This window comes from Diabrotica virgifera, chromosome 1, assembly GCF_917563875.1.
Source record: "Diabrotica virgifera virgifera chromosome 1, PGI_DIABVI_V3a".
NCBI lineage: Eukaryota > Metazoa > Arthropoda > Insecta > Coleoptera > Chrysomelidae > Diabrotica > Diabrotica virgifera.
Window position 1 is genome coordinate 6,712,725 of NC_065443.1, and position 13,433 is coordinate 6,726,157.

At 31.8% G+C, this 13,433-nt stretch overlaps 1 protein-coding gene across 2 annotated transcripts in view; it reads right to left on the reverse strand.

Annotated features, from left to right (window-relative positions):
• Nucleotides 1-9,412, reverse strand: part of LOC114335340 (uncharacterized) — a 372,740-nt gene extending 363,328 nt beyond the window's left edge. For both annotated transcript variants that reach the window (XM_028285575.2, XM_028285568.2), the window contains exon 1: nt 9,116-9,412. The gene's annotated coding sequence lies outside the window, so the exon portion shown is untranslated. The remainder of the gene's footprint in view (nt 1-9,115) is intronic.
• Nucleotides 9,413-13,433: the final 4,021 nt, after the last annotated feature.

A 13,433-nucleotide genomic window follows, 5' to 3' on the forward strand; every position in this document is an offset into this window, starting at 1 on the left:
CTTTTTTTATTTTTGTTTCTACTCTTTTTTTTCTTTTTCTTTATTTATTATTTTATTATGTTTTTTTATATATTATTTTTTTTTAATTTTTATCAAACCACATTAACAAATTATGCCTATTATATTACGTTTACAACTTGTATTTACATAATTTAACATGTTTATAAATGAGATGAAGAATTTCCATATCATTTGTAAATATTAAAAGATTAAGGTTTATTGGTAAAAACATGTTAAATCTTTTAATTCCTTATAAAATTCGTTTATGTTATTTATGTTTAAATGACATTCTAATGTGACATGTGTTAGATCTCCGATTTTGCCACAAGTACAATTGGGAGTATCTGACAAGCCGATTCTATGCATGTAATATGGCGTAAGAGCACGATTGGCTCTCAGCCGATTAATGGTCTTTATAAAATGTCTGTTATATTCTGTGTAAAACCATCTTTTTGAGAATATCCTAGGGTTACAATGAGCAAAATTTGAGCAAGTATTACATTCTCTGTAATGCAATTGCCAATTATTTTTAAGTTTTTACCTGCTGAAAGTATCAATATCTGAAGCTGGAATTAAATTTTTGTTTATTTTTTCTCCGATCACATAAGCTGATTTAGCAAAATTGTCAACTATTTCATTGCCTTTTATTCCAGAATGACCCTTAATCCAAGCAATTGTTACATTTACTCCTAATTGTGTAATTTCAATCAGAGTTTTAAGTATATTCAATTCAATGTGGTTTATGTGTTTGACTGTTTGAATGTTACTTAATCTGTCCACCACGCTTTTATTGTCAGTAAATATAACATAATTGCCAGTTGGATTCAGTAGCACATACTGAACAGCAAACATTACTGCTATCATTTCTGCTGTGTATATTGAGCATTCAATAGGTAGGCTATATTGATGATGGTAATTTTTATTTTCGTGGAATACTGCACAGCCCGTTCCATTTGCGTCTTTTGACCCATCGGTAAATATGTACTGAAAATTTGACCATTTTTCTCTAGTATGTATATCAAACATATTTGGCGGTAAATGTGAGTTTAAATAACATGTTTTAAATAACTTTGTTGTAAATAGCAGTATGTCATTCTAAGTAAGAAAAGGAATAGTCAGACCGAATAAATTTAAACATACACACTCAACGAAAAAGGTACATAATATAAATAAAAATGTTAATTCAGACAACAAACGCAATACTTAAAATTTGTCCAATTCTTGGTTTTATTGGAACAACAAAGCGATGTTCATCAATTCATTATTTTCGATAGTTGAGCCAATGTATTACGTTTATTGAATGGATGAAGATTCATTATGTATACCATAATATCACTTTTGATATTACGAACTCTGTTCATTGAGTCAACGAACACTATTCATTGAAACAACAACGTCGTTAATTGACCGACGAAGACTATTCGTTGTATCAATAACAGTGTTATTTCTCCTAACGTATTTCGTTTATTTCTACAATTATTTACGTTTATTCTTAAATTAATTCCCTTCATTCCCACAATAAATACGGTTATTATTACAAGCAATTCTATTCATTCTTACAATCAGTTTCGTTCATTCCTACTATGAACGTATTTTATATTAATACTGAATGCATTAGCACAATGTATGATATTGATTAATAATAATTTTTTAAATCCCCCTTTTTGGTCCTAAACCTAATGGACTTTACACGGTGTGATTTCTCATAATATGAGGAATCAAATCATGATTTCACTTATACAGTGCGCTGGAATAAGTGTTACACTCCCACCACTCCCTTATTAACTTATTTATTTTTAGCACATAAGCAAAACGCTCGGACAGGTCGATTTTTAAAATAATGAAAGTATATTATAACATCAACGTTTCGAACTTTACGCGATCCCTCTTCAGGTGACAGGCATAACTTGATTTTTTTAATGGGAAATTACATCATGTGACAGCTCATTTAAAAGCGTTTAAAATAGTGATTTGAAAAAAGTATAACACTTTAATCCTTTTTGAGAGCGCAGGTGCAAAATTTCGATCGAATTCTTTTTAAACGCATTCATTTTTTTTTGGAATCCTGAGAAAACTAATAAGTATTTTTGAAAAATTTAAACGCAGAATAAAAGATTACATTATTACCAAGGGCCAAAAAACCCTTAGAATAAACAAAAAGTTTCTTTTGAATGGTATATTTGAAATTAAAAATCATACTAAATTATCTCTTTTTCACCCCTGTTACTTATCAAAATAATCATTATAGAAGTTCTCAGGGACTTCAGACCCTCGATAATACTGTAATATTTTATTCTGCGTTTAAATTTTCAAACATACTAATTAGTTTTCTCAGAATTCGAAAAAAAATTAAAAATAATTCGACCGAAATTTCACGATAATAGACACACGAAAACTTCCTTCTACTACGGACTACACTTGGAAACGAAATGAAATTATTATTCGGCACTTCGGCAGAGGTAACAGCATTGTTTAACAAATAAAAATTTTTTAAACAATGGTAACACAGAAAAGCTAGGGATATCACAATAAGGAAAAGCCGTTACATTTCAAATGGTCAAGCAAATCATTTATTGTCTCAACAACTACTTTTATTGTCACCATGAACGCATTGATTGTGGTTATTAAATCCAGTAGTAGATTGATTAATGCATTCGTTGTCACAACAATCAGTTTACATCTGTACAATAATCATATATTACTCAATATTAACAACATTTGTACATTGTTTTAATGAAATATGTACGTTGTCACGATAAACCAAGGTAATTGCTTGTCATCGACGAAATCAAGAAAGTGAGTTGCTACCAGAATTAACATTATTTATTAAATATACGAAACTAAGTTATTGGCTGAATAAATTGAGTGTTATTAATTAATGTACTCTAGTTATTTTCACAATTATTATTCAATCATTGTGACAATAACCAAATACATTCGTCAATGTCTAAAAGTTCGCTGAAACAAAAAATTAAATTGTTGAAACGAAATACTATTCAATAATCACTGTTAATCAATATTACGAAATAAATTTTTTTGAGTGTAAGTTACATAATATAAGAGATACCAAAAACTTACTTTGCTACATCTTTTACTTTATCACTTCGACCTAAACACCATCAAGTTGTAATACTATCTGTATACAAATAAAACTTGCTATTTTCGATATGTGTTACTCATGTTGACACAAGCTTGATGGCAAGCAACACTTGTGAAACCAATCGTAGTCACGATATTGTCTATCGTCAACAAACCGTTCCATCTTCTATCGAGATCAAGTATCTTTCATTTAGCCCGTTTTTTCATTTGACGTACGTTTAGAAGGCGCAAAATTAAATTCACTCAACGAAGTGTCGATGGGGGTGAGAGGCGAGGGGATGAGGGAGACAGCCTGACACGTACACGACTCATTGGGCGTGATTAAAAATTGTCAGGACTGGATGTTCAGTCGGCCGAGGAGATATTGCTCGACAAAAAAATGCGTATTTTTTTTGAGAAATTCGTTAAAGATAGAGTGTTTAAACATACAGGATGGTAGTAAAAATAATTAAATAGAATATAAATAATTGTATGAAATATTAAATTTATATTGATATAAATTATTATTTATACATATATGTATAGTCCTAATGCAAGCGTTTTAGACCCATTTTTTCATAATGGCTCTTTATTCTTTATGGTCCATAGTTTTTCATGGCACCATGCAATTTCTGACACCTTTCTCTTTAGCTCGTTCTCTGCTTCATATAACCAGTTTTTTTTCCTGGTCGACCTTCTCTTCCTTTGTCACCTACCTCTGTATTTAATAATATTTTTGTATTATTTATTTTCCATTCCTTCTAAATACAGTGGAACCTCGATAAGTCGGCCCCCGATAACCCGGAAGTCCAGCTAACCCGGACCGATTTTTATCAGACAAACATTACAACAATAAAAGTGTATGTCCTTTATGCTGGATTTTCCAATTTCTTTTCAACATCTTAAAATATTTTCTTTTATCTTTCCTTATAAACATATTGTTCGAATACTATAATATCTTATATTTTTCAGGTTCAGGCTAATTTTATTTATCATAATAAAGTTTCTTCGTAAAAATTTGTCGCTTTAGCGAATTCCTATGTAGTTCATTCGTTTCAATTTTCAATGTCAAACACATTATAAAATGAGAGATAATGCGTATTTGTGTAATTTGATACATAATATACCTTAGTAAAAATGACTGGCATGGCAGACAACGCTCATTCTCGTGTTATCGAAACCAACAGGCATCTGTAGTATCCTTTATTTACTTGAAACTGTCTAGCATTGTTTAGAAAAGACTATTAAAAAATTATTTTTCAAACAATGGTCTTAGTCTTCACTCTTATTAAATAACATAAGTTCGTTCTCATTGCGAGACGGTATTGTGTGTGTGTGTAGTAAAGTCGCATTGTTCGTTCCGCGTAAATATATTCAGATTTTGTGTTGTGATTTTTTGTCTACGTAATGGCAATAAAACTTAAAATGTTGTTTTTGTTTCAAAATGATAACAAAAGACAGTTTGGACAATCGGTGCAAAGCTAAGAAAGCTAAAAATGAGACTCTCGACGACGCTTTGTATGTGTGGAACGCGAACGTGGTTTACAAGTGTCTGTGTGCCAATTATAACGGAGTTTATCTGTAAGCATACCATATTTTAATAATTTTTACCATTTTCTCCGGCTAACCCGAATTTTCGATAACCCGGATCGGTCGCGGTCCCGATTAATCCGAGTTAACGGGGTTCCACTGTATTCCCACTATCTAAATCTTGATACATTTACTTCTGATATAGGGCTCTTTAAAAAACCTATGTTCTTGGCATTGTTGCTTCTTCTCTATACCACTCCCTCTTAAATAAATTCAAAAAAATCTTCTTATATTTATTATATAAATTAGAGTTGCACAACTTTGACTTGAGTGGTTGAAATTGACTTGAGTTTGACTGAATTTCAAGTCAAACTCAAGTCAATCATTCTGACAAATAATTCAAGTCAAGTCAAACTGGTCAATAGTTACAGGTTTGAAAATTCAAATTGTTTGTCAAACTAGTTTGAAAAATAATTTATCATGGTAGTCACCAATTAAGATAACAAAATTAAAAATACAATGAGTCCCAGATAGAAGTAACTTGATACGGGCAGTGATTCAAGTCAAAATAGAGTGGTAAACTCAAGAAAATGATTCATTTACGCCTAACTTGCTGGCAGGTTTCGTTTTATCGGTAATCGGTGACAATTTTATACATTCATTTATGCAAGTAATATTAGTACTTTTATTTTTCCTAATTAATTATGTTTCGTCTATACATTTTTTTCTTTTAATGTTTGCAGTGGGAATACCTTTAAAATCAGACTCAATTTGTTCTGGTACGTATTCTGAGCACAAAAAGGTTCATGTTCACACATTATCGCACAAGCACATACTTCAAAACTAACTTAACAAACAAGCCAACCATATACTATACCTCTAAATGTGAACTATAACTAATTTGCGGAGTAGCAGTGTAGAGGTTCAGACCTATCCAAATAAGCCAAAACAAAAGGCTCTTAATTAGAATTGGAAATAAACACGTTGCGCAATATAACATTCAAACTTCAAACTGTTTGAAGAAGATTGATTTCAAGTCAAACCTAAAAATATCGAAATCAAGTCAAGTCAAACTTTCTTACTTAAAGTAGAGTTTGGTTTTCAATTCAAGTCAAGTTTGTTGAGTAAAATCAAACTAGTTTGACTTGATGCATCTCTAATATAAATATTGCCCTTTAGATATTTTTATTTTTTCTTCCTTTATTTGGTTTAACATCCATGTTTCACAGTATATATGACAGTCTCGAAACATTTTAGATGTAAAGAATATGTGTAAAATTCCCGGCTTAATATTTCCTTTGTGTATTTGAAGTACTAGAAAAATACTAAAGTGTTATAAATCCAAAAAGAGAAGTTACGATTATGCAGGGAAAAGAAGAGAATATTAATGCAAAAACAACTATAAATAAAAAAAAACAACGATGTCCAAAAAAAAGTAAGAAATTTGTATCAAGTAAATAAGCAAAGCAAATAAGTCACGAGTGGCATAACATAAAAGCACACTGTTTAGCAGAAATAGAAATAAAGATGGTATGTTACTAGGAAAATTTAAACGAATGGACAGAGTATTTCGATGAATTATTAAACGATAAAAGTCGAACACACATATAAAATAACGAACACAAGAAACGGAACAACAAAAAATACAAGAATCGACAGGGAAGGAGAAGGTAAGACAAGAGAAGGAGGTATTAGCAGTAAAAAAAAGAGGCCTAGAAAATAATAAAACTGCAAGAGAAAGTGGAGCAAAAATATTAAAAGTAAGAGGGGATATTGTTCTTTTAGCGTTAATCTGATGAAGGCATCGTGATATTATGAAGCTTTTAGTTGATTTTTCCAATGATACAGAGGAATCGCACTATAAAGTAATATCGATACATTTTTGCAAAGTAACGTAAGTGTCATTATTGGCGAAAATCATGTTTTTCCATTAAACTAACACTATTATTGTTTAGAAGGTACTGCCAAAATGTAGTAAGCCTAGAATTACTTTAAACATAATATTATTTATAGGCTTACTACACTTTGGCAGTGCCTTCTGACAATAATAACATTATTTTAACGGAAAAACATGATTTTCAAAAATGTCAATTACGTTACTTTGCCAAAAATGGATCGATATATAAAGTATTAGAAAAAATTATAAGAACCAAGTAGGATATAAACCTACGAAATACGAAATAGAGAACATAGGAGAATACCTAGGTTGATTTCGCTGATGGAAGAAAAACAACTGACCAAATTTCTAAGCTAAAATTATTACAAAACAACATATGAACAAAACCTAGGTTTGCATATGCTCTACACTAACTGATACAGTTATAATAAAGGATTAAAATAGAGAGACCCCCTGTCAACAGACTTATTCAACCTACTCCTAGAAAAAATAATTAGAGGAGCTATCACCCAGACAAGCGGCAGGATTCTGAACAAAAGACAAGAATGCATATTTCGCAGATGATTGAAGAAGCTAAAAAATATCTGACTATCAATCAAGAAAAACCAAATATACGGAAATAAGAGGGGAACATGCAGAAGAAAATAAATGGATCAACATAGGACGAATGAGAGATATCATAAATTTTAGAAGGTACCTAACAGAATTTGAGTTTCTTAGAGTAACAGTTAGAAATAGAGGAGGTTCTTGAAATGTAGAAAAGCAATAGGACAATTAAATGCACCGATGAAGATAAAAATGCACTATAAAGCAGCCAAAATTCGAATTTATATAACACTAGTAAGGCCAAAGGTGTTGTATGCATATGTGAAACTTATTTGTAACAGAAACAGAAAAAAATTTAGACATTTAGGAGGTGAATATCTTAAGAAAAGTTTTTGGTGGTATAAAGGCAGCTAACGGGAAATGGCGCAGAAGAACAAAACAGGAGCTAATGTATATGTATATGTATAAGAGTCCCAAAACAACACAAAACAGTAGGGCGCATAGGGTCATATGGCTGGGATATGTTTCATGAATGCTACAAGAAGAAACGTCGTAATAGTTTTGCAAGCAGAAGAACAAAGAAAGAAAAGAAGAGAAAGAGCATAAAGTAAGCGTTTTGATGCCGTCCGGACTGAAGTGGGAGCAAAGGACTGGAGAGAACAAGTGAAGGACCGTAAGAAATGGAAGAAACTGGTGAAGACTATAGAAGCCAAGGGCCTCTATGGCCTGTAGTGCTGTTATATATTTTTTTAATCAATAGCGTGTTCAGTTTTTATTAAAATAGTTGAGTACTTGTTATTATAATTAATCGTACATTATGATAAAAAATATTATGCGGTAGGTATAAAGTTATACGATCCAACCAATTTTTAAATTATTAGATTAAATCCTGTTAATAAAGAATTATTTAAATCTAACAATAAAACACTGAAAACGTTTGTTTTCTATATTTCCATAAAATTTATTACAACTATGTGACTACAGCTGTTTCGGCAGAGTGTCTTTCTCAGGTGATTTAGATTACTATGGCTTTGCCTTTTTAAAGTCTTTAACTGAAGAGGTTGAGGAGTGGGGAGCTGTTTGTCTCGAGTTGATCATTCAGAATTATATCTGTATCGAGGCAAACAGCTCCCCATTCCTCAACCTCTTCAGTTAAAGACTTTAAAAAGGCAAACCCATAGTAATCTAAATCACTTGAGAAAAGCACCCTGCCGAAACAGTTGTAGTCACATAGTTTTAATAAATTTCGTGGAAGTATAGAAAACAAACGTTCTCAGTGTTTTATTGTTAGATGAAATCAATTTCCATCAAGTAACGGTCGAATCCATCAATTAATTATCTAAATGTTATCCAAATATTTATACCAATGTGATTTTTACCAATTATCAAATTGCATACATATAGGGGTTGAAGTTTGAGGTGTGGGGTAAGGGAGGCCCGGTACATTTAAAATTTTTCACATCCATGGCTCCCCTGGTAATGTTCCGCTCCTACCAATGATATTGGTGATATGTGACATTGTAACTTCTTTATAATACCCATTGTACTTCCATTTTAAAGAATACTTATATCAGCCGTTTTTAAATTTACGTATTTAACCTTTGTTTTAACCGAATTGTTTTATTTACCCTTGTTTCCCTATTTGTAGTAATTTCTTAAACATGCGTTCTTAAGAGGTTTTCTTTTTTTCTTTTCTTTGACTCTAATGACCTCTAGGTATAGATATACACTTTTTTATTTAGTATTAAGTAAATTAGAATAATATGTATTTTAATAATTTGTATTAGTTTTAATTTTTTTTTGTATTAGTATTAATTATATTATTATCAACATGATTGTATCTGGCTAAATAGCTAAGTGCTAAAGCCACAAATAAAAAAAAATTGCGTAGGACATCAAGTTGCCTAACACATCCTAGCAATAGTATTTCACGCGGAGCAAATAAATAGTTTTTAAAAAATATTTTTCAAAAAGTGTCCCACACTTCCCTGCTAATGGAAGACACAGTATAGTTACTATAAATCTGATTAATTTAATTTTAACGTTCTTTTAGCTACAACTCACCTTAGAAAATCATTGCCGTTATTATATTCATCACAAAAAAACAAATAGTTTTTTCTAGCTTATCACATAACTTGTTTGTGAATATTATTGCACTGTAATTTAAAACTTTCTACTGCCTGTCAATAGTTACAAAACCTTATTCTAAATTAACAAAACTGTCCTGTAATTATGCTAATCTAAATCTAAAAGTGCCAAAAGCTTATTGTGTGAATAATCGAAAAAGCGCGCGTGTGCGCGAATTTCAGCGAAACCAGACAAAGTTTCAGCTGAAAGCCGGCGTTCAGCGACCACGATGGAGTCGGCTGAAAGTCTGAAGTGCATGCAGCGGCTCAGGAGCACATTTCAGGAATGTAGAGTCATGCGCGAAAATTATTACGTATGTATTATACAACGGTGTTGGTAACACATCTATCCAGAGAAATTAACGAGCTATGGGAGGTGTTTGTAAGTGTCTCTAATTAGGAATGGTTATTTAAGTTGTCTAAATTCAATTAGTAAGTTCAGCATATGCTTTATTTAATAGCATGTTACATTTACAACATAAACAAAACTATTCTTCGAAAACGTTAACGAATGATAGACTAGTCGCAACATAGGGGGTCCCGTGGACACTTTTAGTTCGCCGTGATTTGATGATGGTATTATAGGTTTTTTGGGTCACTGAATCCAATGGAAGTGGTCTGGAAGCCCAAAGGTGGTGCGTTTAATTGTTATTAACAAATTATGGTAAAATTAGGTGTTTTTCAGGAATTATTAGAAGCCCTGTAAATAAATTGATAGTGTTAAGGTCTTTTCTGTTGTATTTTTGGTTGCTGAATCAAATGCGACTAGTCGCGATTACTCAAAATATGTTCTTATTTTGTTAATAACAAAATTATTGTTTATTCGCCAAAAAGCTCGAAAGGCGCTATCTACAACAAGTTTGTAGTATTTTTCATAGTATTTTTATACGCTCAATCGATTGCCACTAGTCGTGATAGCTTAAACCACGTTCCGACTTTGTTATTAATAAATTAATGCAAAAATAACGGTTTATAGTACACTCACGGTTTTTGATCTAAATTTTAAAAAACCATTAAATTTGGCATACACGTAGCTTACATATCAAACAAAACAAGTGAAATTGTGCTGATGTCTGCTTTTACCCTGGGGGTGAGTTTCACCCCGTTTCGGGGGTGAAAAAAGAAACCGTTAAAATAAGTCTGGAAGTGGATAAACTGATTAATTCTAAGCAACTTTGGTTCTATACAGTTATTTCACTAAGTCAATACTTTTCGTATTATTTGGATTTTTTGTTGAAAAATGAACACATTCACTCGCAAATAACTCAAAAAGTATTGACTTAGTGAAAAAACTGTATAGAACAAAAGTTGCTTAGAATTAATCAGTTTATCCAATTGCGGACTTATTTTAAAGGTTTCTTTTTTCACCCCCGAAACAGGGTGAAACTCACCCCAGGGAAAACACACATCAGCACAATATCACTTATTTTGTTTGATATGTTACCTATGTGTATGCCAAAATTCATGTCATTCCGAGTGGTTTTTTAAAATTTAAAGCAAAAACCGTGAGTAAACGTACTATAAACCGTTATTTTTGCAATAATTTATTAATAGCAAATTCGGAACGTGGTTTCAGCTATTACGACTAGTGACAATTGATATAGCGTATAAAAATACTATGAAAAAGACTACAAACTTGCTATAGATAGCGCATTTCGTGCTTTTCGGTGAATAGACAATTATTTTGTTATTTACAAAATAAGAACATATTTTGAGTAATCGCGACTAGCCACATTCGATTCAGCGACCAAGAATACACCAGAGAAGACCTTAACACTATCAATTTATTTACAGGGCTTCTAATAATTCCTGCAAAACACCTAATTTTACCATAATTTGTTAATAAACAATTAAACGCACCACATTTGGTCTTCCAGACCACTTAGATTGGATTCAGCGACCCAAAAAACCTATAATACCACCATCAAATCGCGGCGAACTAAAAGTGCCCACGGGACCCCCTATGTTGCGACTAGACTATGAAAGAAAAACATCACTAAGAAAGGACATTTAAGTTAAAAAACCTTCTAATATTGTTATTTCTCCGTGAACTTTGACAATCTTCCATTTCCTCTTCCTTTTATATTATCTAATACAACTTCTTTTCGTGAAATTATTTCTACTGACGTTCCTGCTTATGGAGTATGGGACGCATTTGCGTTTCTTAACCAAAAGTTAAAGATAGTTGATTGACTGGATTCTCCTGTAGTTTATTCCTTCGAAATTTCCTTTTTAAGTATTTTCCAATCCTCTGTATTTCTTGCTTTGTCTTTGATTTTTCGCCATCTCAGGTAAATTCTTTAATAATATCCTGTTACAATTCTTCTCCAGCTATTATTCCTCTTCTTCTTCTTTCGTCTGGTTTGTATTCAAGTGTTTATTTTTTCCTGTTTTGTTCTTCATCATAGCGCGGTGTTTGTTGTTTTATCAGTCCATTTTTTGAGCTTTTTCTCAACAATTTATTTATAGAGGTTTGCAATTTTTTTGGAAGTGGTTTTTCCTGTCTCCAAGATTCTGTAGCATGTATAATAATATATTGTTAATACAGCTGTTAAATATTTTAATTTTGGTTAATTATGATTTCGGATCGTGTTTTCCAAATTTTTTTAATGAGTTATATTCATATTGTGCTTTATTATTCTTTTTTTTTATTTTTTTCTATTGTATTGTGATTTACTACCGCTTTTTCCAATGATTTTTCCTTGTAATAAATTCGCGATAGAATTGAACATAATTAAGCAAATAACAGTAAATAACGGGTACAACGAACAAACAATTAACAAAATTTTAAACCAAAAACTCTACAAGAAAGCCCTGAAGTACTCCCACCACCACAGAAAAAACCAGTACCTTCTGCTCTATCAGATATATAGGCAAGGTATCCAAGAAAATAGCCAAACACGTAAAAAAGAAATGAATAACTCCAGTTTTCAGAAAAAACATAAACTTAAGCAAATAAAATAAGAAACGAAAGAACCAAAACAAAAATCAATTACAGAGTGGTGTATACAAACTGACATGTGGTGAGTATTCAAAAACTTACATCGCTCAAAGTGACAAAACCTTTGACAAACGGATAGCAGAACACAAAAAAGCTTTCAATAGTAGAAAAATTAACAATATCACTAATAAGCCATACCCTCAAAATATTTCTAAAGGTGATTCATGGAAGATTATACAGAAAGCTAGAAGATAATATGGATGATACCCAATTTGGGTTTCGCAAAGGACTTGGAACAAGAAAGGCATTGTTTGCGTTTAATGTCCTCTCTCAAAGATGCTTAGATATGAACCTGGATATTTATTCCTGTTTCATCGACTTTAAAAAAGCGTTCGACAGAGTCCGACATGAAAAACTAATAGAATTATTGAAAAACAGAGATATAGACAGACGAGACTTACGAATTATCATCAATCTGTATTGGCATCAATAGGCCAATATAAAGATAGAAAAACAAGAGTCCGAGAATATTGATATAAAGCGAGGGGTAAGACAGGGTTGTGTTCTGTCGCCGCTACTGTTTAACGTGTACAGTGAAGCCATATTTCAGGAAGCGAAAGCGATAGCGGAATAACAGTAAATAACATAAGATTCGCTGATGACACTGTTATAATGGCAGACACCCTGGAATCGCTACAAGAATTGTTAAATAGAATTAACGATTATTGCAATCGATATGGACTCAAAATAAACAAGAAAAAAACTAAATTTATGATTGTCTCAAAAACACAACATGGAAATGAAAGGTTAATACTAGAGCAAACCCAAATAGAAAAAGTAAAGACATAGAAATATCTGGGAACCTGGGTTGATGACAAAAATGACCAAAGCAAAGAAATAAGAGTCCGAATTGAAACTGCACGGCAAGCATTTATAAAAATGAAGACACTGATTACAAACAAAGACCTTCAGTTGCCTCTCAGATTGAGGGCTCTAAGATGCTACATATTTTCTATATTACTATGCGGAATGGAAGCTTGGACATTAAAGAGAGAACACATAAGAAAAATAGAAGCGTTCTAAATGTGGTGTTACAGAAGAACATTGAAAATTCAGTGGGTTCAAAGGATTACCTATGTTGAAGTGCTACGACGTTTAAATAAGGAGTTAGAAATTATGAACAGCATAAAAACAAGAAAACTGGAATATTTGAGTCACACTACCAGAAGAAAAAAAGAATGTGTGTGTACTTTGTACGCACGTAAGAAGTTATACTTCTATTATATGATTTAAACGAAATTAATATACTTTTTAT